Source organism: Globicephala melas, chromosome 10 (assembly GCF_963455315.2).
Source record: "Globicephala melas chromosome 10, mGloMel1.2, whole genome shotgun sequence".
NCBI lineage: Eukaryota > Metazoa > Chordata > Mammalia > Artiodactyla > Delphinidae > Globicephala > Globicephala melas.
The window spans coordinates 33,608,561-33,632,573 of record NC_083323.1 but is presented as its reverse complement, the minus strand read 5'-3'; the positions used below and the strand labels follow the sequence as shown (position 1 = coordinate 33,632,573).

Below are 24,013 nucleotides of genomic sequence, written 5' to 3'. Positions count from 1 at the left end.
CTGATTTCAGTCTCTGATAGTATTAAGGTCATTCTAGTTTGCTGATGACCCCAGCCACCTGCATAAGCAAATGCAAATCTGCTCCAGTGGAAAAAAATCTTCCTAGACCTTAGATCCTCTTTACATATTTGTGTATTGAACCCAGCAGATGATAAAGAACAACTAGGTAAAAAAGAGTGGATATATGTATATGTATAACTGATTCACTTTGCTGTACAGCAGAAACTAACACAACATTGTAAATCAACTATACTCCAATAAAAAAACCCCACAAAAAACAGGCAAATGAAGAAACAGATAATGTGGCAGAAAAGCAAAAGAGCCAGAGAAATAAACCAACAACAGTAAACAGCACCTACAATGAACACCTGCTACATGATTTTAGGAAGCAATGCATACATTGAGTGCTGAATAATCATCTCACCTTCATGAGTATAAAACTGAACTCTTCATCTTTCCCCCCAGATCCATTCCACCATGGCCTTACTTATCTTTGTCGATGGCAACCCCACGGTTCCAGTGCTCAGCCCAAGACATTGCTGTGGTCTTTGACTTTTTTCTTTTTGTCTCACCCTATATAGGATTGGTAAAGAAATCCTCACTCTTATTTTTAAAAGTACAGATAAATACAGAATCTGATCATTTCTCATGACATTCACAGCTACAAGCTTGCCACCCTGTTCTTACTGAATTGCTTGTGTCTCTGCTTGTCTCAACACAGCAATTAGCATGATTCTGTTAAAGCATACATCTAACCAGAATCTCCTCTGCTCAAAACTTTATAATAGCTCTACTCAGTAAAAGAGGAAGTCCTTAAAATGACTTACAATATTCTATACCTTTCTAAACCCATGCCAAGGCCTTAGAGCAAGTTTTATATCTGTACCATAAAATGTTTATCTCACCCAAATTTTTACTGTGTAATGTGCCAAAGGATGTCAACTTTATTCATTTTCCTATAATATACATGTTTACACTGAGCCAAGAAATGTTCTTTGGCACTACAAAAACTGCGATGAAAACTATTTACTGGAAACTTATATTAATCATTTTTTAAACTCATAATTTCAGTAGCAGAATTAGGGTTCAGTCATCAAAAATGAAGATTATTATGTTGTTAATGGGCATTGACTGCTGTTGTAAACAAGCAATGCTTTAAAAAATATCTTGATATAATAAATGTATTTTTGCACCAGTTCATCTTATTCCTTTTACCATTTTCCTTTCATGTAATGTTTTCTGATTACAGTTACCTCTCATTGGGCATCAGATGTCTATTATATTAACCTATTTTAATCTACTGATAGTCTAAGGATAAATAAACTTGGATATGTAGGACTGTTAGCCTTAATTTTTTTGTTGTTGCTTTTGTGTAATGTTTCCTGATTAAGGCAATCTCTCATTGGACTCCAGCTGTCTCTTTTACTAATCTATTTAAATATAATGATAGTTAAAAGATAAATAAGCTTGGATGTGAATAAATTTTGATGCAAAGAGCTGCATGGAGCAGAAGTGCTAGAAACTAGAGGACAGCCTTAATTACCATATAGTTATTTCTTTTGTCCATACAGCTATGTTTAAAGTTCCATTTAAATTCAAGATTGTTTAAATTCAAGATTGAAAGTTGAATTTTTACAAGAACATAGTTCCTACTGACCTTCCAGGTATCTATTTTAATTTTTTTCTTTTCCTTATCTACCTAAATGCAAATTATAACTACTCTTTAATTATAATTTATTTTCTTGGATTCAGTCAAATTAGATTATGTAATTGAACTAAAATCAGAATAATGAAACAGAAGTTGAGACAATGCTATATACCCATTTTATATAAACTTTTTTTAGCAAGATGACTAATACGTTAATAAATCTAACAACCTTGGTTAGTGTCACCATGACCTGGACCCTCCTAGTCCACATCCTGAATCAGGATCTCAGACGTCACCCAGAGTGGAACTTGTGACATGTTAGTGGAAAAATGGAAACCACATTTTGATACTCAGTTCTGGGGAGGAAACTGTTTTGCCAAAAACAATTTGCCTTGTAATTTTTCATTTCAGTTATCTGCAGCATGATGGCTAAAATGTGTTTTCTTCTCTTTTGTTCTGATTTGGTAAGGAAGCACAGATCAGTCTACACAGCCACCTGAACACTGCTGCCAAGACTATTTCTTAAAAAGAGGATTATTTCTACACAATAGGGAGTGCAAGCACATTTCCTGCCCCTGTCAAAATTCTGTCTACCTTGGGATAAGAAAACAGCCCCCACTCTGCTTTCTCAAATTAGATAGTATTAATTTTTTAAAAAGAAGGCAAATTATATCTTTAAATATGCATTTTAAGACAGAATATTTAATATTTACCTGGATAGCAGTGCTTGTTTTTACAAAAATGTTTTTAGACATAAACACATCTTAGTATACATTATATCTTCCACCTGTGTACTTTTAATAATTACATTTCTGTTTACATGCCTACAAAAGGGACTAGCTTAATTCTACAGTTTATAATAAAAAATATTTTTAACTTATTAAAAAACTTAAGTAAAAAGAAAACCTAGAACAAATTTGAACAAACCTAAAACAAACATTTGAACAAATAGATTGATTGTTTCACATATAGTTTTTTCTTTTGCAAAATAAGGTAATATAACAATGTTTTATATAGAAGATTTATATTCTTACAGTAACATTTACTAAAATTCTAATCTCTATGCACTTGTAAGGCTTTTGATACTCAATTTAGGGAGATATTGGTACAAACTGCATTAGGCTGGATTCAAACTTCTGAAGTTTAGAAATACTTTCTCAGTGGTATCTTTCATTTGCAAGTCTTTTACTTAAAAAACACAAAAAACCAGTCTGGGACTCTGTAACCTTATTCTTATTTAGTTCATTCAACAAGTCTTGATTGAGTGCTGACTTTGTATCAGGAAAACCTTTTAAGTAGTAATGACAGCAATAAAAAAGGAAGAAACTTCCTGCCGTCAGGGGATTTAGGACCATGGGTATAATTAAATGGAAAGTGTCCATTGCTATGGAAATGTATTGATTTCCTCTGTACATTGGACTTTTTCTCAAAGTGATTAGCTGTAATGCTTATCGCTCCCCACACCTTTTACCTACACATTAAATTGATCTTTTAAAATTGTTTGAAAGCAAACATAGGATTTTTTCTGAATATGGCTCTTTTTTATCATTATGCAGACAAAATATGTAAGATACAGTTTACAATTCATAGAGCTCTTTATTCTCTTTCCCATTCCTTTGTGACACAGTAGTTTATTTCAAATACATCAGTCCAGAATACATATACCATCCCCATAACCTGTGAACAAATCTAGAAGTCAGATATGTGTAAAACATTTCTAATTTTTGTATTGGCCTGAAATATTGATATAAATCCCCAACGATAGTGCCAGATTAAACTTCAAAGATCATTGAACCATCTTTTTTTTTTTTTCTTTGCAGCCTATTCAGTTCACATACTTGTAATGATTTGAATAGCTTGCTTGACAAGAGTGGCAAAATCACATCCTTACCCTCTGACTCATTTTTGTACTTATTTTGATTAGAATTTTTCTGAGGTCAAAGAACATGCTTTATTTATCACTTTAAAATAAATTTATATGGAACCACAAAAGACCCAGAATTGCCACAGCAAATCTGAGGAAGAAGAACAAAGCTGGAGGCATAAGCCTTCCAGACTTCAGACAATACTACAAAGCTACAGTAATCAAACAGCATGGTATTGGCACAAAAACAGACATGTAGATCAATGGAACAGAATAGAGAGCCCAGAAATAAACCCACACATGTACAGTCAATTAATCTACAACAGTGCTCGCTTCAGTGGCACACATACTAAAATAGGAACGATACAGGGAAGATTAGCATGGCCTCTGCATAAGGATGACATGCAAATTTGTGAAGTGTTCTGTATTAAAAAAAAAAAATCTACATACAACAAAGGAGGCAAGGATATACAATGACGAAAAGACAGTCTCTTCAGCAAGTGGTTTTGGGAAAGCCAGACAGCTACATGTTAATCAATGAAATTAGAACACTCCCTCATACCATATACAAAAATAAACTCAAAATAGTTTAAAGACCTAAATATAAGAAAAGACACCATAAAACTCCTAGAAGAGAACACAGGCAAAACATTCTGGGACATAAATTGTAGCAATATTTTCTTAGATTAGTCTCCCAAGGCAAAAGGAATAAAAGAAAAAATAAACAAACGGGACTTAATCAAGCTTAAAAGCTTTATCAGAACAAAGAAAACCATCAGCAAAATGAAAAGACAACTTATGGAATGAGAGAAAATATTTGCAAATGATGTGACTGACAAGAGGGTTAATATCTAAAATATACAAACAGCTCATGCAACTCAATATCAATAAAACAAACAACACAATAAAAAAAATGGGCAGAAGACCTACATAGACATTTCTCCAAAGAAGACATACAGATGGCGAAGAGGCACATGAAAAGATGATCAACATCGCTAATTGCAGATGACATGAAAATCTTACAGATGCCACCAGAAAACTACTAGAGCTAATCAATGAATTTGGTAAAGTAGCAAGATACAAAATGCACAGAAATCTCTGGCATTCCTATCCACTAACAATGAAAAATCTGAAAGAAAAATTAAGGAAACACTCCCATTTACCATTGCAACAAAAAGAATAAAATACCTAGGAATAAACCTTCCTAAGGAGGCAAAAGACCTGTATGCAGAAAACTATAAGACACTGATGAAAGGAATCAAAGATGATACAAACAGATGGAGAGATATACCATGTTCTTGGATTGGAAGAATCAACATTGTGAAAATGACTATACTACCCAAAGCAATCTACAGATTCAGTGCAATCCCTATCAAATTACCAACGGCATTTTTCACAGAACTGGAACAAAAATTTTACAATTTGTATGGAGACACAAAAGACCCCGAATAGCCAAAGCAATCTCAAGAAAGAAAAAAGTTGCTGGAGGAATCATGCTCCCTGACTTCAGCCTATACTACAAAGCTACAGTAATCAGTATGGTACTAGCACAAAAACAGAAATATAGATCAATGGAACAGGATAGAAAGCCCGGAGATAAACCCACACACCTATGGTCACCTAATCTATGACAGAGGAGGCAAGAATATACAATGGAGGAAAAGACAGTCTCTTCAATAAGTGATGCTGGGAAAACTGGACAGCTACATGTAAAAGAATGAAATTAGAACACTTCCTAACACCATACACAAAAATAAACTCAAAATGGATTAAAGACCTAAATGGAAGGCCAGACACTATAAAACTCTTAGAGGAAAACACAGGCAGAACACTCTATGACATAAATCACAGCAAGATCCTTTTTGACCCACCTCCTAGAGAAATGGAAATAAAAACGAAAATAAATGGCACCTAACGAAACTTAAAAGCTTTTGCAGCAAAGAAAACCATAAAGAAGACGAAAAGACAGCCCTCAGAATGGGAGAAAATATTTGCAAATGAAGCAACTGACAAAGGATTAATCTCCAAAATGTACAAGCAGCTCATGCAGCTCAATATCAAAAAAACAAACAGCCCAATCCAAAAATGGGCAGAAGACCTAAATAGACATTTCTCCAAAGAAGTTATACAGATGGCCAACAAACACATGAAAAGATGCTCAACATCACTAATCATAATAGAAATACAAATCAAAACCACAATGAGGTATCACCTCACACTGGTCAGAATGGCCATCATCAAAAAAATCTACAAACAATAAATGCCGGAGAGGGTGTGGAGAAAAGGGCACCCTCTTGCACTGTTGGTGGGAATGTAAATTGATACAGCCACTATGGAGAATAGTATGGAGTTTCCTTAAAAAACTAAAATCGAACTACCATATGACCCAGCAATCCCACTACTGGGCATTTATCCTGAGAAAACCATAATTCAAAAAGAGTCATGTACCACAGTGTTCATTGCAGCACTGTTTACAATAGTCAGGACATGAAAGCAACCTAAATGTCCATTGACAGATGAATGGATAAGAAGATGTGACACATATATACAATGGACTCAACCCTAAGAAGGAACGAAATTAAGTTACTTGTAATGAGGTGGATGGACCTAGGGTCTGTCATACAGAGTGAAGTAAGTCAGAAAGAGAAAAACAAATACCGTATGCTAATGCATATATATGGAATTTTAAAAAGCGGTACTGATGAACCTAGTAGCAGGGCAGGAATAAAGATGCAGATCATATAGTAGCTTTGTTTTTTATTTGTGGTTGACTATGTAACTGAATATTTGGGAGATGAAAACAAGGTTGTGCTTTCAGGTGAACTCAGGGGATTCCCTTAACTAATATATCAGATTGAAAAGTTGCCAGTTCCACACATATGAAAGCCAAAGCAACTGCATCTGAGATTCCTTTAGAAATCATTACCTGACCTCTCTTTCCCACTGGCCACACCGCTCACACTCACTCCTGCCCTTAGACTGTACCTCTTTTCTATCCTCCCGTAATATTTTATTATTTCATTTAACACGTAGTTTATAATCGTGAGTTGTAGCCCCACAGAGACGGTGAACTCCTTGAGGGCAGGGAGTATGCTTTGTTCTTCTTTGTAAACTTGTTACCTAGTATTTAATAGTTTGAGTTAATTAATATATCTCTATGCTATGGAATGTTGCTTGAATGAATTGAATGGATGAATGAATGAGATGGTCATAATTTTGGCTAGGTAGTTCTTTCCTTCAGATAACGCAGCCAGCTCTCCAGGACAGTTTGCATTTTGCTATCTCCAAGGTGGTTTTGTTTTCTATCCTGATTATTTAACAGATAATATAAATCTGAAACACAGAGAAGTTAAGGTTATTGACATAGAGGATCACTCAGTAGAGCTAAATCTACAACTCCAGATGAGTTGAAGGAATGAGACAGGTGGCCCAGTGGCTAAAAGTTTAGTCCTTTTTGTCAAAAAGACCCAGATTAGAATATGGATCCTCTTATTGACAGAGTATCCTTAGGTAATGAACATAATTTTTTCAGAGCCTCTGCTTTGAATAATACCTATTTCACAACATTGCTGTGAAATAAGTTTGAACCAATGCTTAGCATATATTAAATAATCTTCAATATATTTTAAATATGAGCATTCTAGCTTTTAAGTAATTATAAATCAGACTAAAATATGTCATAAAAGAAACACACAAAAAAGATGAAATGGAGTCCATATGACAGAGTGTATTAACAAATAAATAATAACTCATGGAGTTAAAGAAACTAGGAGGTAATTTCATGATTGGGTAAATATATCTACAAAATAGCTGGGGCCATAGTGAGTAAATACTCATTTGTGACTGAGACAGACCCACTTTGTGATTCTTGTATTACTTTAATTATTAAGGGCTCTCCATTTCACTTTTAAAATTGTCAGGGTTTGGACAGTGAATTGTGGAGTTACTGTATCGTGGCACATGTGCTAATCTGGAACATTTTAGGAGGAACTTTTTGCACAATCTAGTAAGCATTGTACCCTGAAATCTGCACAGGCATGTGTAGGAAGAGTTTCATCTTCCAGTATACAAAGATCTGGGTTGGTCAGCATTTCTGTTCTATCCAAATAATCAATTTTTATTCTATCCAAATAGTCAAGCACATCTTGAATGTAAATATCTTTTTAGCAATTCACTTTAATGTTCTCTTACTACACAGAGTTAAAAATGTAACTTGGTGAGAAGCAGAATATACCAGATAACTCCTTAGGGTTGTATTTTTACTTGATTTTTTTCTCTTTCACCCTCTTCTGATAACTTACTTCAATATACACTCATTTAGAAAAAGGCTTTTTTTGGATTTACCATTATGATCTGAGATTCAGAAAGTTGGAAGATATAATGAGAAATGTTCATTTTCTTTCTTTCTCCCTTTTCTATAGAGAACACATTTTAAATTTATTATGATTTCCAACAATCCCCTTTCCAACAATTATTTAATACAGGAAAAAAGTGTTGATAGGAAATTCTTCATTGTCATTTACCAGTCTTCTTTGTTAGCAACGTGACAACAGTAACGTTACTTCAGGTGATTTCTACAAGTCTTTCCTCAGCTGTCATCTAAACAAAATAAGATGAAATAAAACAAACACAAATTAATTGCACAGTTATTCATAAATACAAAAAATCTTTGTTATCAAAGATAAATTATAATTTAGAAAGCAAATGTGCAAATTATATTAAATAGATCAATTTTTGAAAGTACATTTCTTCAAAGTATTGTGCAGCTCTTTCCTCACTATAACTGTCGTTAAAACGTTAGTGGTGAAATAAAGCTATATCAGACTATGCTAATGTACATTTTAAACTATTACTTATGGAAATACAGATAGAGATTCAGATCACATTATGAGAAATGTAATAATTTTCAAATAATTTTCACATTATCAGAAATTTATGATGGAAAGAACTCTAGGGAAATTTGCTTGGTGAATTATAAGCACAAATTTATAGTTATTATAATTCCAAGAAAATTTGAAAGATTCAATAGTATTTCAGAAGACTTTAATCAGTGATGATGGCTTCTTGGAGGGTGAAAATGATTGTGAAATATTAATGTGCTCACCTATATCTGTAAGTACAATTAAAATTATGCTGAGTTGGACATTGACAGATTTCACATTCTTGCCTTGAAACAACTATCCACAGTCTGTTTAAGCACAAAACTCAGTAAACTTATAGGTAATGAGTAACTATTTTACTATAGTTTTGAATAATCTTAATGTTCCAGATATTCAGAGCATTTGAAATAACAGCATTATCATAGAAAAATACATTAACTTTGTCCTCATGTTTAATAACCATTTGTTAGAAAATATCACTTTTAGAGTTTTTAATCAGTTATATTGGAAATGAAGTGAGATGTTTTTATTTTAAAAGCTTTCCACCTTCTGGCTATTTGGCTTGGTTTTAAGTTTTGGATTTTTCATGTCTTTCATATTACAGATTAGATGTATGTTTGTTGACCATTTTTAAACCAGACTGCAACTCTTTGGTTTATTCTATGACACCCTGCTATATAATCATTTTGGGCAGACCAACTCTTCACGGAGGCCTAGAAATATCCAAAATTCCAAACTGAAATTATCAAAGGGCTGAAGTTAATGGTGGGACAAAGGTTTCCAATACGCTTCCATTTTCTTCTTCGCATTTTTTGAGGCATTGAATCTTAGTATACACACTGGGATAAACTAGGGTGATTATGAAGTACTAACGTGAGATAATAAAGGAAGCCTGCCTTTCTTCATTTGACTAATCATCCAAAGAAATGCAGTTCCAGAAAAAACAACTATAAAATATGCCACAGTCTCCCAGAGTCACCTTTTCAAAAAGCAACTCTTACTCTGTATCTTCCCTTCATAAAGTGAAAGCTGGCTTCCAGCTCCCTCTTCAATCTGATTTCACACCCTGCTCTCCTTCGTGCTATACTGCAGCCACATGAGTGATTTTATTCCTTTATACTTGCCATGCTGCATCAAGATACCAAACTGATACCTTGAGCAAAAGTGCTTTTCTCCCCATCTTTTACCTCTTATTTGCCACTCATCCTTTAGATCTCGGCTCAGGCGGTCCTTCCACAGGGAAGACTTCACTGACCTTCCGTTTGAGGTCAGTTCCTCACTTTAAAGATTTTCTAGCACTGTGTACCTGTTTTGCAACATTGTAGAAGTTGAAATTAGCCATCAGTTTGTGTGATTACTCGATTAATATGTGTTTCCTCCAGTAGAGAAGACTAGAAGAGGGCAGGGATCATACTGGCTTTTGCAGCTTTTGTGCAATGCCTGGCTCAGTAAACATTTGTTGAATGAATAAATGAAAACACTCAGGTCCGTGTGTTTTATGGAAGAGGGAGAGCTTAGGCTATGATGGTTGCCTAGAGAAACCGGGATAGTTTTACCTTTTGGGTCCAGAAGTGAAATGATGGGGATATAATGTATTGCTCAATATAAAATTCCAAAGTTGCTAATAGAAAAGTGACAGACACACAGAATAAGAAGTAACAGTGGCCACTTGCAGCTAGAAGAGAATGCTAGCCATCCAGAATGGTTCCTGTTATATTCTGGGATAAAATTAAAAATTTCCTTTCTAATTTACTCATCATAGCTTCCATTAATCCTTTATATTCTGGGTGAATCATGACATTTTCTCCAAATCCACCCCAAACTGGGTGGTCTTAACATTGCCAACAATCTTTGTACACCACATTTTTATACAAGAGTAACTGTGTGTATTTGTGCATTATGGTTACCATGGTTAGGAAATATTTCCTGAGAATGGTCTTTCAAAGTAGCTATCAAAATCAGGTAAACAGCCGTTTCAGAGTTGATAAGGCAGAGAATGTAGATAACATGCAGACATTGTTGCCAATGACTACAACAGTCTCAGGAGATCATGAATATTATATTTTCAATAAGACAATTAAAAATACAGGCAGATCAATCTCTAAGGTACATGCTAGCAATCCTATCCATTACAGAAGCGAAAGCATACCCCTTAAAAATCAAAATTATATTCAAATATAATACAATTTGTTGGATGTATAAAAAGAAAGTTCAATGAATAAAGAAGAGGAGAGAATAGTGTGGAATAGAGGCAATGGAGAAGTAGAAGGGAAAAAACTCTAAAATTAGAGGAAGATAAGAAAAAAAGGAAACATGAAACTTTCATGTCATTAAGAGACTTCATGTCAAATTTAAAAAATAAAAATGTGAACACATCCCTTCAGTAAAAGAATAAAATTATATTTCAAAGTACTATAATTATGCCTTGATTAAATCAGTTCTACCCTTCTCTCAAGTGCAAAATTAATGACAAAATTCCAGTTATTAAAGGATCAAGTGGTTTAAAGATTTGTAAGATCTTCACAGAATATATAACTCAATATATTACAAATGTGCAGCTTTTTAAAAAGCTATAACAAACTCAGCCTTTTAAAGTTTAAAGTGTATAATCTTAATTCAGACACAGAATTATAAACCAAATACTTCATATAGTAAGCTAAATTAATCTCATCACTTTCTCTTAAATGTAGTCATTAGATATTGTTTACATATACATTATATATATACTAATTAAATTTCTTGCACTTTGAATGTATTTACAATTCCAAGGGTTATTTTTTGATTTTGTTTTTTTTTGCCCTGAGATGCTTAATATTCAGGACTCCCTTGTCTTTATATGAAAATTATATACAGTTGACCCTTGTTCGACATGTGTTTGAACTGTGAGGTTCCACTCATACATGGATTTTTTCCCATAAATATGTACTATAGTATCACACGATCTGTGGTTGGTTGAGTCTGTGAATGTGGAATGACAAAGGGCCAACTGTAAAGTTATACTTGGATTTTTTACTTTGCCAGGGGTTGGTGCCCCAAACTCCTGCCTTGTTCAGGGGTCAACTATATACTGTTATGGACTGAATTGTGTACCCCCCAAATTTATATACTGAAGCCTTACACCTCAATGTGACTGTATTTGGAGATAGGGTCTTTAAGGAGGTAATTAAAATTACATGAGGTCATAAGGGTGGGACCTTAGTCCCATAAAACTGGTGTCCTGATAAGAAGAGGAAGAAACAGTAGAGATCTCTCTCTGTCTTCCCATGTACACATGCACAGAGAAAAAGCCATGTGAGGACAGAGAAAGAATGCAGCCATTTGCAAGCCAGGAAGAAAGGTCTCACCAGAAACTGGCTTTTCCAGAACCTTGATCTTGTACTTTTAAGCTCCAGAACTGTGAGAAAATTAATTTCTGTTGTTTAAGACATTCAGTCTGTGGTCTAGTGTTGTGGCAACCCTAGCAGTCTAATACACATAGCATTTTATTTTATAACAAACTTGAACTATAACCCTAATGTTAGCACATGTTAGCACATGTTAGATTTAGCACAGACATACATACTTAACTACTAAATCAAAGAGATAAAAAATTAAAACTTGAAAATATAGCAATGATATAGCTTTGTATTTTATGATATAGCAATATAAAATAAGATACATATATTGAAGATGTTAACATTTTTTAATTAAAAAATGTAGTTTATTTGAAGAATCTCTGGTTCTTCGGAAGTGTTTTCTATCAAATTGCCTTTAAGTAATATCTGTGTACAATGTTTGACTGTCTTCTCTCATTTAGTATTTGGACAATATCCTCATGAAAATGATGAGGCAAAGTGGTAAGGAACAGAGAATTAAGATTTATTAAGTATCTACTGTAATAGATGAAAATTTTCCTTAAAAAGAAAAATCTTATTATATTATTAAGGGAAATTATAGCTGACCCTTGAACAACACCAGGGTTGGGGTGCTGACCCTCCACATTGTCAAAAATCCAAGTAGATTTATAGTCGGCCTTCTGTGTATGTGGTTCCTCCATATCATCAATTTCACCTCCACAGATTCAACCAGCTGGGGATCATGGAAAGTTTCAATTACTTACATTCAGGCAAGAACATCTTTGAATAATATGGATCATTTGTATCAGAACTGGTCAGAAACAGAACTTGAGAGGTTGAAGGACAGATCAGATTGAGAAGTCCAGGTTTTGAGAGCCACTGGCATATAAATGGTAACTGAAATAATGCACATGGGTGAAACCACCTGGAAAGAAAGAATAATGCAAAACAAAGCCATGGAGTATAGTTGTTAAAAACATGACCACTGAAACCAGAAAATCTAGATTCAAATCTTGACTCCACCATTTACAAGCTATATAAAATTAGTCAAGGTTAATTTGGGGTTAATAAGTATACACTGGTTTTAGGATTTTTGCAAGGATTAACTGTAGTTATAAATGTAAAGCACTTAGAAGAGTGCCTAGCTAAAAGTAAGTATTCAGTATATAGTGTCTTGTATTAGATTGCAAGGAACAATAAAAGGCTACACTAATGCTTTAGGGGCTCCAAAATTGAAAGACGGAGAAGAAACAGCCAGGGGAAACAGGTAAAAGCAGAATATATAAATTCTAAGGAAGACAAATGAAGAGGGTGTCTCAAGAAGAGAAGACTCTTAGGACTTCAACTTCTCACCGAGATTTACCCTCCAACCTCAAAGAACTAAATCCAGATGAAACAAATGAAAAAACAGCCTCCAAGATATTGGACATCAGACAATAAAGATAATGATCCCTGCGAAGATGGGAAGCAAATGAGCCCTACAATTACCCAGCTTCAAAGAGATTCCAGGCTGGTGCAGGGAAGGGGAAATCAGGTGATACCAATAGATGAGATGGAGCTGAGAGTTTGAGAACAAGGGGGCCAGAATTCACAGGGCAGAGCACCACAGAGAAGAGAGCTGTGCATAGAGAGAACCCCAAACATCTGCAGAGGCCTTCCTTGAGTACTGCAGAGCACTGATCAGCACTCCTGAATGGGAGGATAGCACAGCTGGGGATGATTTGCCTGAAAGGATTACAGGAAGCATCACCTGAGGCTCACACAGGATGGAGAATGAATGCCTTTTCTCATCAACCAGACTGGGAAGCCTCGTAATTCATGGGACTTTACAAAGAGTACTCAGAAGGCTTTGCCTGAGTAGTGGGGATATTAAGTCTAAAAGGCTGCTCCTGTCTAATATCTTCTGAAAAGCAAAACTAAAAATAACAAACTGTTACCGACGAATTTAACTTTATTCCAGAACAAAGTCAAGAATTGTAATGAGAATATTTAGCTTCCAACAAGGTAAAATTTGCGTTTGGCAGCCAATGAAAAATGACCAGACATGCAAAGAAGCTGGAAAATACAACACATAATGAGAAAAATCAATCAAAGTGGACACAGAACTACCAAATGTTATCATGGGCCGATAAAGACATTAAATTAAAGCAATTGTAACTATATTTTAAACGTTCAGAAAACTAGAGGAGAGTTTGAAATGTTAAATAGAAATATGAAAGATAAAAAAGACTAAAATCAAACCTCTAGAGATGAAAATTATAATGTCTGAGATGAAAAATACACTGAATAGGAATAATGGTAATTAAAATGTTTTAAAAGACAAGATTGGTGAATTTGGAAACTAGCATTTGAAACTATGTGAAATGAAACACAGACAGAAAAAAATACTTAAAAAGATGAAAATATCATCCGTGAGCCGTGAAACAACTTACAGTAGTCTGATATACATGTAATTTGAGTCCATGTAGGATAGGAGAGGGGGGGACAGAAAAAAATTTGAAGAAATAATGGCCCCAAATGTTGTGAATTCAATGACAACTATACACCTACATACATATCCATACATATGCAATGGAACACTGTTCAGCCATAAAAAATATGATCTTGCCATTTGTGACAGCACAGATGGACCTGGAGAGCTTTATGCTAAGTGACTTATTAGAGAAAGACAAATACTGTATGATTTTACTTATATGTGAAATCTAAAAAAACCTCATAGAAACTCATAGAAAACTCATAGAAACAGAGATCAGATCTGTGGTTTCCAGAGGCAGAGAGTGCAGCATGGGGGCATTAGGTGAAGGTGGTCAGAGGTACAGCCTTCAATTATAAGATAAATAAATTCTGAAGATATAATGTACAATAGTTAACAAGACTGTAGTGTATATTCGAAAGTTGCTAAGAGAGTAGATCTTAAAAGTTTTCATCCCAAGGGGGGAAAAAAGTCTGTAACTATGTTAGGTGATGGATGTTCACTAAACTTATAGTGGTAATCATTTCACAGTATATGCATATATTAATCATTATGTTGTACACCTTAAACTTATACAATGTTTTATGTCAATTATATCTAAATAAAACTGGAAAAATATTATGGCTTTTAAAAATCAAAATTTTGACTTTACATAATACATATCTAAGAATATGTTTACTTCTCTCTATACAATGCATCATGGTATCACCTCTTCCACTCCCTGCCTGAATGCAGTAATGAGTACTTAAGGAAATGGGTAGTGATTTGGAAACTAATCCATATTTATTTTTACGATATTGTGTCCTCTAGCCTTAAAATATTGAAAGAGCATATTAATGATTACTACATACAGATATACTGCCCAGTTATAAGCTGTTGGGTTTACAGATTCTATTTTCCTTGTTTATTCAGATGGTCAGCAGGAGGCCTGGAATTGATGTTCCTTAGAAACAGTTGTTCATTCAACTTATTCACCTCTTCAGAGAGAGAAATCAATTTTTATAGTCATATACAAATACCATGAAGACATCAGTACACTTCATTTTCAGAAATAGGAAACAATAAATAGAAGAAGTGGGTTTTATATTTCCTGTATTGATGTGTTTAAAGTATCACAAGAGTACTAGTTGTAAAAGGTAAATTCAGTCAAGTGAGTCCCTAAAATCTGTATCACCAGGAAGCTAATTCACTCATTCAAAAAACATTTGCATATTTGGTACACGTCACTAACGTATAAAAGTCACTAACTTTGCTTGTGCTGTGAAGGATACAAAGACAACAGACAGAGGGATAAGTGATATTCTTATCTTCAACAAACCCATAATCTACTAGGATTGCTGAGAAGTCTCCATAGTAAACTATAATGAAATGTCAGAAGGAAGTAATGGCAATAAAAGAGATATAACCAATGATTTAGAGAAGCCAGTGTGTACCAGTGTATTCAAAGATTATTTTATACTATAGGTGATATTTGCATCGAACTATGACAGGTTAACCATGAACAGGCAGAGATCATGAAGAACATTAAAGCTGAGAGGGAAATGATAAAATTTAGGGAAGAATAATTGAGGGACAATACTTAGTTCCCATGTAGCTGGAATATAAAGGATTTAGAAATGCTTAAACTTATCTGCAGTATCATAGTTCATGAAAAATAGGGAAACATTATCTAAGGTACCTGAGTTGGAGTTACAAATAATCCTTTACGAAATAATAGGTAACAATATAGCATACAACAGTTCGAACCCTACTCAGATCATTTTAGTGCTCTCAGGCCTGATTTCCTCAGTCTAATAATATATATTGATGGATTCTGAGATAGTAAGGTTCTGTGTTAAAGCACAAGAGAATTTGGAAACTGCTCATTAAAGAAGTAGAAATATTTCCTCAAGATCTGTTATGAAAAAAAAATGACTTGGGAAACATATACTTAAATAAGATCTTTATCTCTAAAAATGTATCTCACAGGGGAATTTTCTCTAATGTCATATTTCCTCAAAGAAGGGAGTCATATGATCTGCTACCAAATCTGTTGTGGAAGTCTCCACCAACAGTTAGCTCTAAATGTAGAGATAAAAAAATAATAATAATAAGAGCATGTCTCCTCAACGACTATTTCATACTTTCCTGCGCCCCTTAAATTTTATACCACTCTCATTTCAGCTGATAACACTCCTCATCTGTCATTGTAAGCATAGACATCATCAAATAGGAATTTCCTTCTTTTCCCATCGGCAAATCTGTAAACTTACTTGAACTAAATCAGTCTTCTCCAAGTGCCCATCTCTTATTAAGTGTCAGTGCTGGTAGCAAAAGCTAATGAGCCCATTTGTGTCCTTTGTCCCATTGTCTCTCATCTTCTCAAGAACTTCTTTTCAGTACTATACCCCTTTCTCCTGAGTTCTCAATCTATCCTTCTTTAGTCAACTATTCCTATTAACATTCAACTGATCTCTAATATTTTTCACTAATAAAGCTTCTCTTGACCCTGCATCTTCTTGCAGTTACTGTACCATTTTTCTGCTACCCTGAATTTCTAAGCTTCTCAAAAAACAAGGGTTTACATATGACAGATTTATTTCCTCATCTCCCATTCACTCTTCAATCCTCCAATCTGGTCTCTGACTCGATCTCCATATTGTCAAAGGCCATGGACACTCTCCTCTCATCAGCACTCATCACAGTTGTTAATTCCTTCCTTCATTTTTTTTACCCTGTATTCAAGGCATACATATGCTTCCTCCCCTTCCACCCCAACCCAAGGCTCTTTTTTTTTCTTCTCTGGTTATACCTATTAGACTCCTTTACTAGCTCTTTTTGACAATATGTAATTTTGCTGTCATAATTGCTCTCCTAATAACCAGGATGTTAAAATGCCTAACATTTTAATGAGGATACATGACTGAGTCTACCTGGCAGATGAATTATTTAGTTGGAGGGCATATTTTCTCAAATTCAGGGGTTTTTCATTCAACACATATCATTTAGCACCTGCTACATGTCAGGAATTGTTATAGGTCCTGAGGATAAAACGATAAACAAGATTGACAAGATCCCTGCCTTCATGGAACATGAGAAGGTAAAGCCTGGGTAAGAGAATTGGGGATGTTTTGTAGAATTAAAAGCTTTATCAGGGCTTCCCAGGTGGCGCAGTGGTTGAGAGTCCGCCTGCCGATGCAGGGGACACGGGTTCGTGCCCCGGTCCGGGAAGATCCCACGTGCCACGGTGCGGCTGGGCCCGTGAGCCATGGCTGCTGAGCCTGCGCGTCCGGAGCCTGTGCTCCGCAACGGGAGAGGCCACAACAGTGAGAGGCCCGTGTACCGCAAAAAAAAAAAAGCTTTATTAATATGGGTCAAACATTGGATTTTCATCAACTCAGAGAGAATCTACACTGCCCAGGTTAACCTAGTGTTTTCATCTAGGAATACATGCAAAGACATGACCTACCTGATCTTGCCATGTCCTTATACCTCAAGGAATTCTTGAAATCAAAAACCAAGGGAAGATTCCTGTTCATTTTAAGATTTACCTTTTTAGGCAGACTTGGAAGGAATAGGACCTGATGGTTAAAAATAAACACCACTAACGGGATAATTGATTTGATTTAAAAACTACTATTTGGAGCAAAATAAAATTCAGTCCAAGATCAGCCCTCCATCATATTTCCTGCTAAAAATAGAGGTGTGTCATCCTGGTAATGAGAAATTTAGACACAACTTGTATAAAAATATGGCAGGACCTCAATTACAGAGTGTTTACGGAAGCAGGTGCTATAAGAGTATATCAGAAATGTGACATCATCTGATTTCTCAGCACTATGAGGCGTCCCACTCCTGTGTCCGTCTCTCTGGACTTGTGGTATATATGTGAATAACATGATTTGTTTCAAATCAGAGACTACCACTCATTTTAATAAATAAAAATGTCAATTAGAATAAAATTAAAGAAGCTTTTCTTAGTGTGAACCTAGCTAGATCCCTTAATCTTTCTTTGCCTCTCTTTTTTCGTTGAGAAAATATGACTAATAATGTCCATTCTGTCTAACTCATCAGATTGTCCTGAGAGAATTATGGGATAAGGGTTAAATTTATGAGTTCTTATTAAATTATAAAATACATTAAAATATGAGTTACAACTATGACCAATTCATTATAATGATATTAGCAATAGTATTGCATACTTTGCAGATTAAAGGATTTTACCTCTTTAAAAATGCCTTTATCTTTACTTATACTTTATTATTGTTTTCAATTATACTTGGAAACTGCCTTAAATCCTTTCTAAGACATCTTAAATGTTGAAAATTCAAATCAGTCTGAACAGCTAATTTGAACATGCGTATGTCGTGGAAAGTGAAAGTTTATTCAATACACCTATTTGATTGAGATTTTGACTACAAGTTGTCATGAGAGTCAAATTAGATAGCCCTAGTCTAGATGATGCTAGCTCTCTTTAAAAGATATTTCTGTGAGTTTGACAAATAGCAATTACTAAGCACAACACCAACAGTGATAAATACTCCAATTTCAGCCTGTCAAAAATGAACTGAAGAATTGAGAGGAAACGCATGATAGGAAACATCTGGTCCCTTTCAGGCCTGCTGAGAGATGATGAGGATGTGCCTTTTGACAATAAATAAATAAATCATAAAATAAAACCCTAAAAGGCAGGGTTATTTTTTTTCATATTACCTTGTTGAACAAAAGGGTGACTGTAATTTTAAAAAATGAGATGGATGTTGCCCAATGTTTAAAACACACTAAAAAAACTTTGAATAATTTTATCTCCATATTTTAATGAGAAAGAGATTAATAAGAAACCAAAGATAGAATTTTATTTAAAGGCCAGAACATTACCAAGGTATATCGAGGAGAGGTAAGATTCTAACCCAGTATCTGGTGACTTCTTTATTTTTTTATTTATTAGGAAACCTTTCATTTATAAGGTAAACTTAGGCATTGGAAGATATTTTCACTGAAAGTTCAGTTATTTTTAAGTATTCAGTATTAAAGCAGAAAATTGTATGTAATTGGTCTGTATTCAAATAAAGGTTAGAATTGTGAACTAATTCCTTTCTGTCCCCTACAAAGTAAGGGTGCTGAAGGTTTTCCTTTCCACATCACTAGTCCTCTTTCGTACTATCACTGGCCTTCTAGGTATCCAGGCTCTCTGTTTGGCAAGAGGTGCACGAGTGGGAGTGAGAAGATTCAATAATTTTCTGGGAGATTAACAGGGAGATTGATGATATTGGTGATTCCCACAGGGTAGGGTCAGACATCATTACTGTTCAGCTGATCAGCTGATGATACACGGCACTTAGAAGTACAAGAATTCTTACGTTCTCACCTGGGATGGTGTGCTGTACTCATTGGCAGGGTGATGGGATGGGCTTCTGAGGCTTCTGAGGCTGCCACAGGAGCTCCTTGGCAAATCTCATGTGTAGACTTGACAGTTCTCAATGTTGACTATCGAGATTTTCAGGTCTGGTCCTCTGACCACAAATCCCTCTCCTTGGTCCAATCTCTTCCTTTTCTCTCCTTGCCCAACTTGCAGATTTGGGAGATGTGATTCTTTTGTTATTGCTCTTATAAAATGTTGTATTTGGCATGATATTCATGCTCTGCTCTCATCAAGACTTAGCCTTTTGAGTTCCAAAATACCCAGCTCTTACAAATGAGAAATTAACTTTCAAGATTATTGTCTCTGCTTTAAGCTTTAAGAGTCTATTTTGACACCCAAGCTAGATTTTCAATATTCTCTGTACGCACACCATATTGGAACTCCACGTTTTCCACTTTCAACGGTTAGTTTTAGTAGGGGGAGGGCCTCGTGATAAAAAATAATAAAAATAGTAATAATAAAAGAGATTAGAGGGATAAATTGGTTAATATATCAAAAATATTCTCCCACTACACATAGTAGTGTACGTTAGAAAACAAAATAGCAAAACAGAAACAAACAAACAAAACCCATAATGTAGCAACAATGTGGTGGATCAGTTGATGCTATTAACTCACTAATGATAGCATTTCGTTATTATATTTCTTTTAAGTATATAGCTTTTCCATAAACTTCAATGTAAGTTAAACACAAAGGGGAAAAATGGAAATAATTTTGAGCAGGCAGTATTCAAAGTGAGGGAAGTAATCTATACTGTTTCTCATGTTTAAATAATAAAGTAGTAGACTTACTTTTTTTTTAAATTGTCTAAAAAAATTTTGGTAACCCAATTTTTGGCAAATTTGGTGGGTTTTAACAGGGCAGATGTCACAATATTAACACCATGAATGGACGTGCACAGTCCAATCAAAGGATGACTGCTTTAATGTTGGAGTGGGGTCCTGGGGCTCCTGATGTGACAAGTATTGCCTCTTTAGTTGCTGGATTGAGAAAAGAGCAAGGATTCTAGAGAAGTGGAACCTGAACCAGGGTAACTGAAGCAGTAGAAAACTCGTTGGGCTTTGCACAGCAGCTGTTTATTCAGCTATTTATTAACAGCCCATACTAATGCCTACTAGCTGACCATCAGCCTTGGTTATCAGCCTGTGACAATATGAATTTTCCTCTCAGCCTCAGATGTTAGCACCATCACATAGCTCCATTTCTCTAAATCAGTAATATCAGGCTCAATCCTACCAGCTCTTGGGCCAGGCAGGAAGTTCACTTCAGTCTCTGCCTATGTGGTGGGGAAGAGAAGTGCTTACACTATTCCTTCATTTCTTCTACCTACCCTACTTATATCAATACTTCTCCTACCCACTTCCCCAGTCTTCTCTCTCTAGAATCTATATGATTGTTGTGGGGTGGAAGTAGCTAATCTTATTCAGAGATGCTGCCATGTTAGGAAGCATAGCGTTAAAATGATATTTTGCTTCCTCCATTCTTTCCCTCTTGTGCCTCAAAGCCCAACATCTTTTTCTGCCCTTCTGGGAGCATCCAGCTTTACTCCTCCAGCAGTGGGCCCATAGCAAAGGATTATTATTTACCGGGGTAAGGATTTGGAGTTAGCTAGTGTTTGGAGTATTTGGACTTTTGAGGGACTTAATGCTAATAAATATGGGGAAAGGTGATTCTTTGAGTTTGTGGAAAGGCAAAACACAGCACAGGAGAAAAAATATATTTTTTTGTCTTTATAATTCCCCCAAGTACACAGTAACCCATCCTCGTCACTAAACTCTTAGCCTTCAAGATCAAGGATTGTGTTTTATTTGTGTATCTTCTCTTCTTAGAGTTTTGCCTCACACAGGTGGCATTCAGTGAATATTTGTTGAATTAATTAAACAATTAAATAATCTTAGCCTAAAACTCCTAAATGGTTTATTTCCTGGCAATTGTGAGCATTTTTTTTTTGAATGAGCTGCTAATTTTTAAAGCAGTCATTAAAGTTGTTGTTTTCAGAGGTTTGTTTGATAAAAGGGAGTTAGTAATTCTAAAACATTAGCACTATAATAAAAAGCAGGTATGAAAGGCCTTGTTCACCTAAGCTTTGAACTGAGTTTAAATAACTCAGTCAATTTTTTGTAGTCAGACGTATTTCTAAAAAGAGATAAATAGGCACTATAATTACTATCAGAGTCCTTCTGGTATTATCAGATAACAATTCAGTGGATAATAAATAGCATATGATTACCTGATTTATCTTTTAGTCCCCTTGATTGTCCTTGCTATTTTTTAAAATGAGAACTAAGCAGCATGGAAAACTGAAATTTAAAAGACAAGTAATTACTTTGATTTACTCAAACATTAAAAGCTCCACCAATAATTACTCTTAATATGTTTTCATTAATTCGTTTATTCATTTGACAGAAGAAATTGAAGTTTTATTCTACAAAACACTTTCGTGTCTTTGTAATAGCCATGTCTCTTCTACTTATCATAGCTTAAGTTGGCTTATGGAATTTATATTCAGAGCCTTAACTAATATTAAAGGAATAGCATAGAGAATTTTATACGTACAGTCATGGATTTTGACTTTCCTTTAATGAAGGCTGAAGGAGAGAGACTGAGGGAAATGCTGGGAGTTGGAAGGTTTCCTGGTAATGCTCAAGGACTTGAAAAGTGACAGCAGGCTGAGTCTAGAAAAGGCAAATCAATTATCCAGAGTTGAGGAGGAGCCTTTAATATGTTAGACAAGCACAGCCTCATAGAAGTAAAATTCAAACCAACTAAAAAATATTAAATATTTCAATAGTTACATTAAGAGAAGTAAAAAGAAGCAAGAGAACTCAATTTTGTTCAGGCTCCGGACACGCAGGCTCAGCGGCCATGGCTCACGGGCCCAGCCGCTCTGCGGCACGTGGGATCTTCCCGGACCGGGACACCAACCCCTGCATCGGCAGGTGGACTCTCAACCACTGCGCCACCAGGGAAGCCCCCAAGAGAACTCCATTTTGATATTTAGCTTAATATGTCCCAAATAGTATCATTTCTCTATATAATCAATATAAATTTGTTAATGAGATATTTAACTTTTTTTAAATACTAAGTCTTTGAATCTGGCATTTATCTTTCACTTACCATCTCAATTCAGACATTAAATTTTTATCAGAAATACGTGTTTGATATTTAGATGTCATACAATTTACAGTTGAAAAAGTATATTCACATACCTAAGTTGTTCCAAAAGTTTTTCCGATAACTGAATTGAAGGATTTAAGTTTAAATTAATTAAAATAAGCTTTCTGTTTTCAGTAGCACTAGCTGCATTTCAAGTGGTGAATAGCCACATGTGGCTACTGGTTCCCATACCGCTTACTGTAGCACTAGACTGAGAAATTTGAAGTAACAAAGGCAGCCTTAGAAAGAGAAACATTATGAAATGCCAGAGGCAGATAGAGAAAAGAGCAGGGTGTATAAAATTTAAAAGCCAGGTAATAAGATGCTGAGTAATCCAGTACTGACTCTGTTAAGATCCACTTGCTCAATATTGCCCTTTCCAGTTACAATATTCATAGTAAGTACAGAGTATGGTTTGAAGCAAAATTTCAAATCATTTAAAAAATGCTAGTGCAAGAGCACAGAGAAATCTTGGATATCATTTAATCCAATTCATTTTATGTTAGTGAAACATGTCCAAAAAATATTATACATTTATCCTAGTCTCAGCCAGTTAAGACAAAGGCAGAGCTAGAATCTAGACCCAGGTTATACTGTGTTTTCTATTTTTTTTTTAACATCTTTATTGGAGTATAATTGCTTTACAGTGTTGTATTAGTTTCTGCTGTTTAACAAAGTGAATCAGCTATATGCATGCATATATCCCCATATCCCCTCCCTCTTGGGTCTCCCTCCCACCCTCCCTATCCCACCCCTCTAGGTGGTCACAAAGCACGGAGCTTATCTCCCTGTGCTATGTGGCTGCTTCCCACTAGTTCTCTATTTTACATATGGTAGTGTATATATGTCAGTGCCACTCTCTCACTTTGTCCCAGCTTACCCTTCCCCCTCCCCGTGTCCTCAAGACCATTCTCTACTCCCGGGTCTTTATTCCTGTCCTGCCCCTAGGTTCTTCAGAACATTTTTTTTTTTTTTTTTACATTCCATATATATGTGTTAGCATACGGTATTTGTTTTTCTTTTTCTGACTTACTTCACTCTGTATGACAGACCCTAGGTCCATCCACCTAACTACAAAAACTCAATTTTGTTTCTTTTTAATGGCTGAGTAATATTCCATTGTATATATGTGCCACATCTTCTTTATCCATTCATCTGTTGATGGGCACTTAGGTTGCTTCCATGTCCTGCCTATTGTAAATAGTGCTGCAATGAACATTGTGGTACATGACTCTTTTTGAATTATCGTTTTCTCA

General features: G+C 35.1%; 1 non-coding gene and 1 pseudogene across 1 annotated transcript; both read left to right on the top strand.

The window, feature by feature from the left end:
• The first annotated feature begins 3,837 nt into the window (after positions 1-3,837).
• Positions 3,838-3,944, top strand: LOC115853099 (U6 spliceosomal RNA). The gene has a single exon (XR_004039417.1). It is a non-coding gene; the product is annotated as a U6 spliceosomal RNA (small nuclear RNA).
• A 13,254-nt stretch (positions 3,945-17,198) lies between these two features.
• Positions 17,199-24,013, top strand: part of LOC115853075 (proline-rich protein 13 pseudogene) — a 73,962-nt pseudogene continuing 67,147 nt past the window's right edge.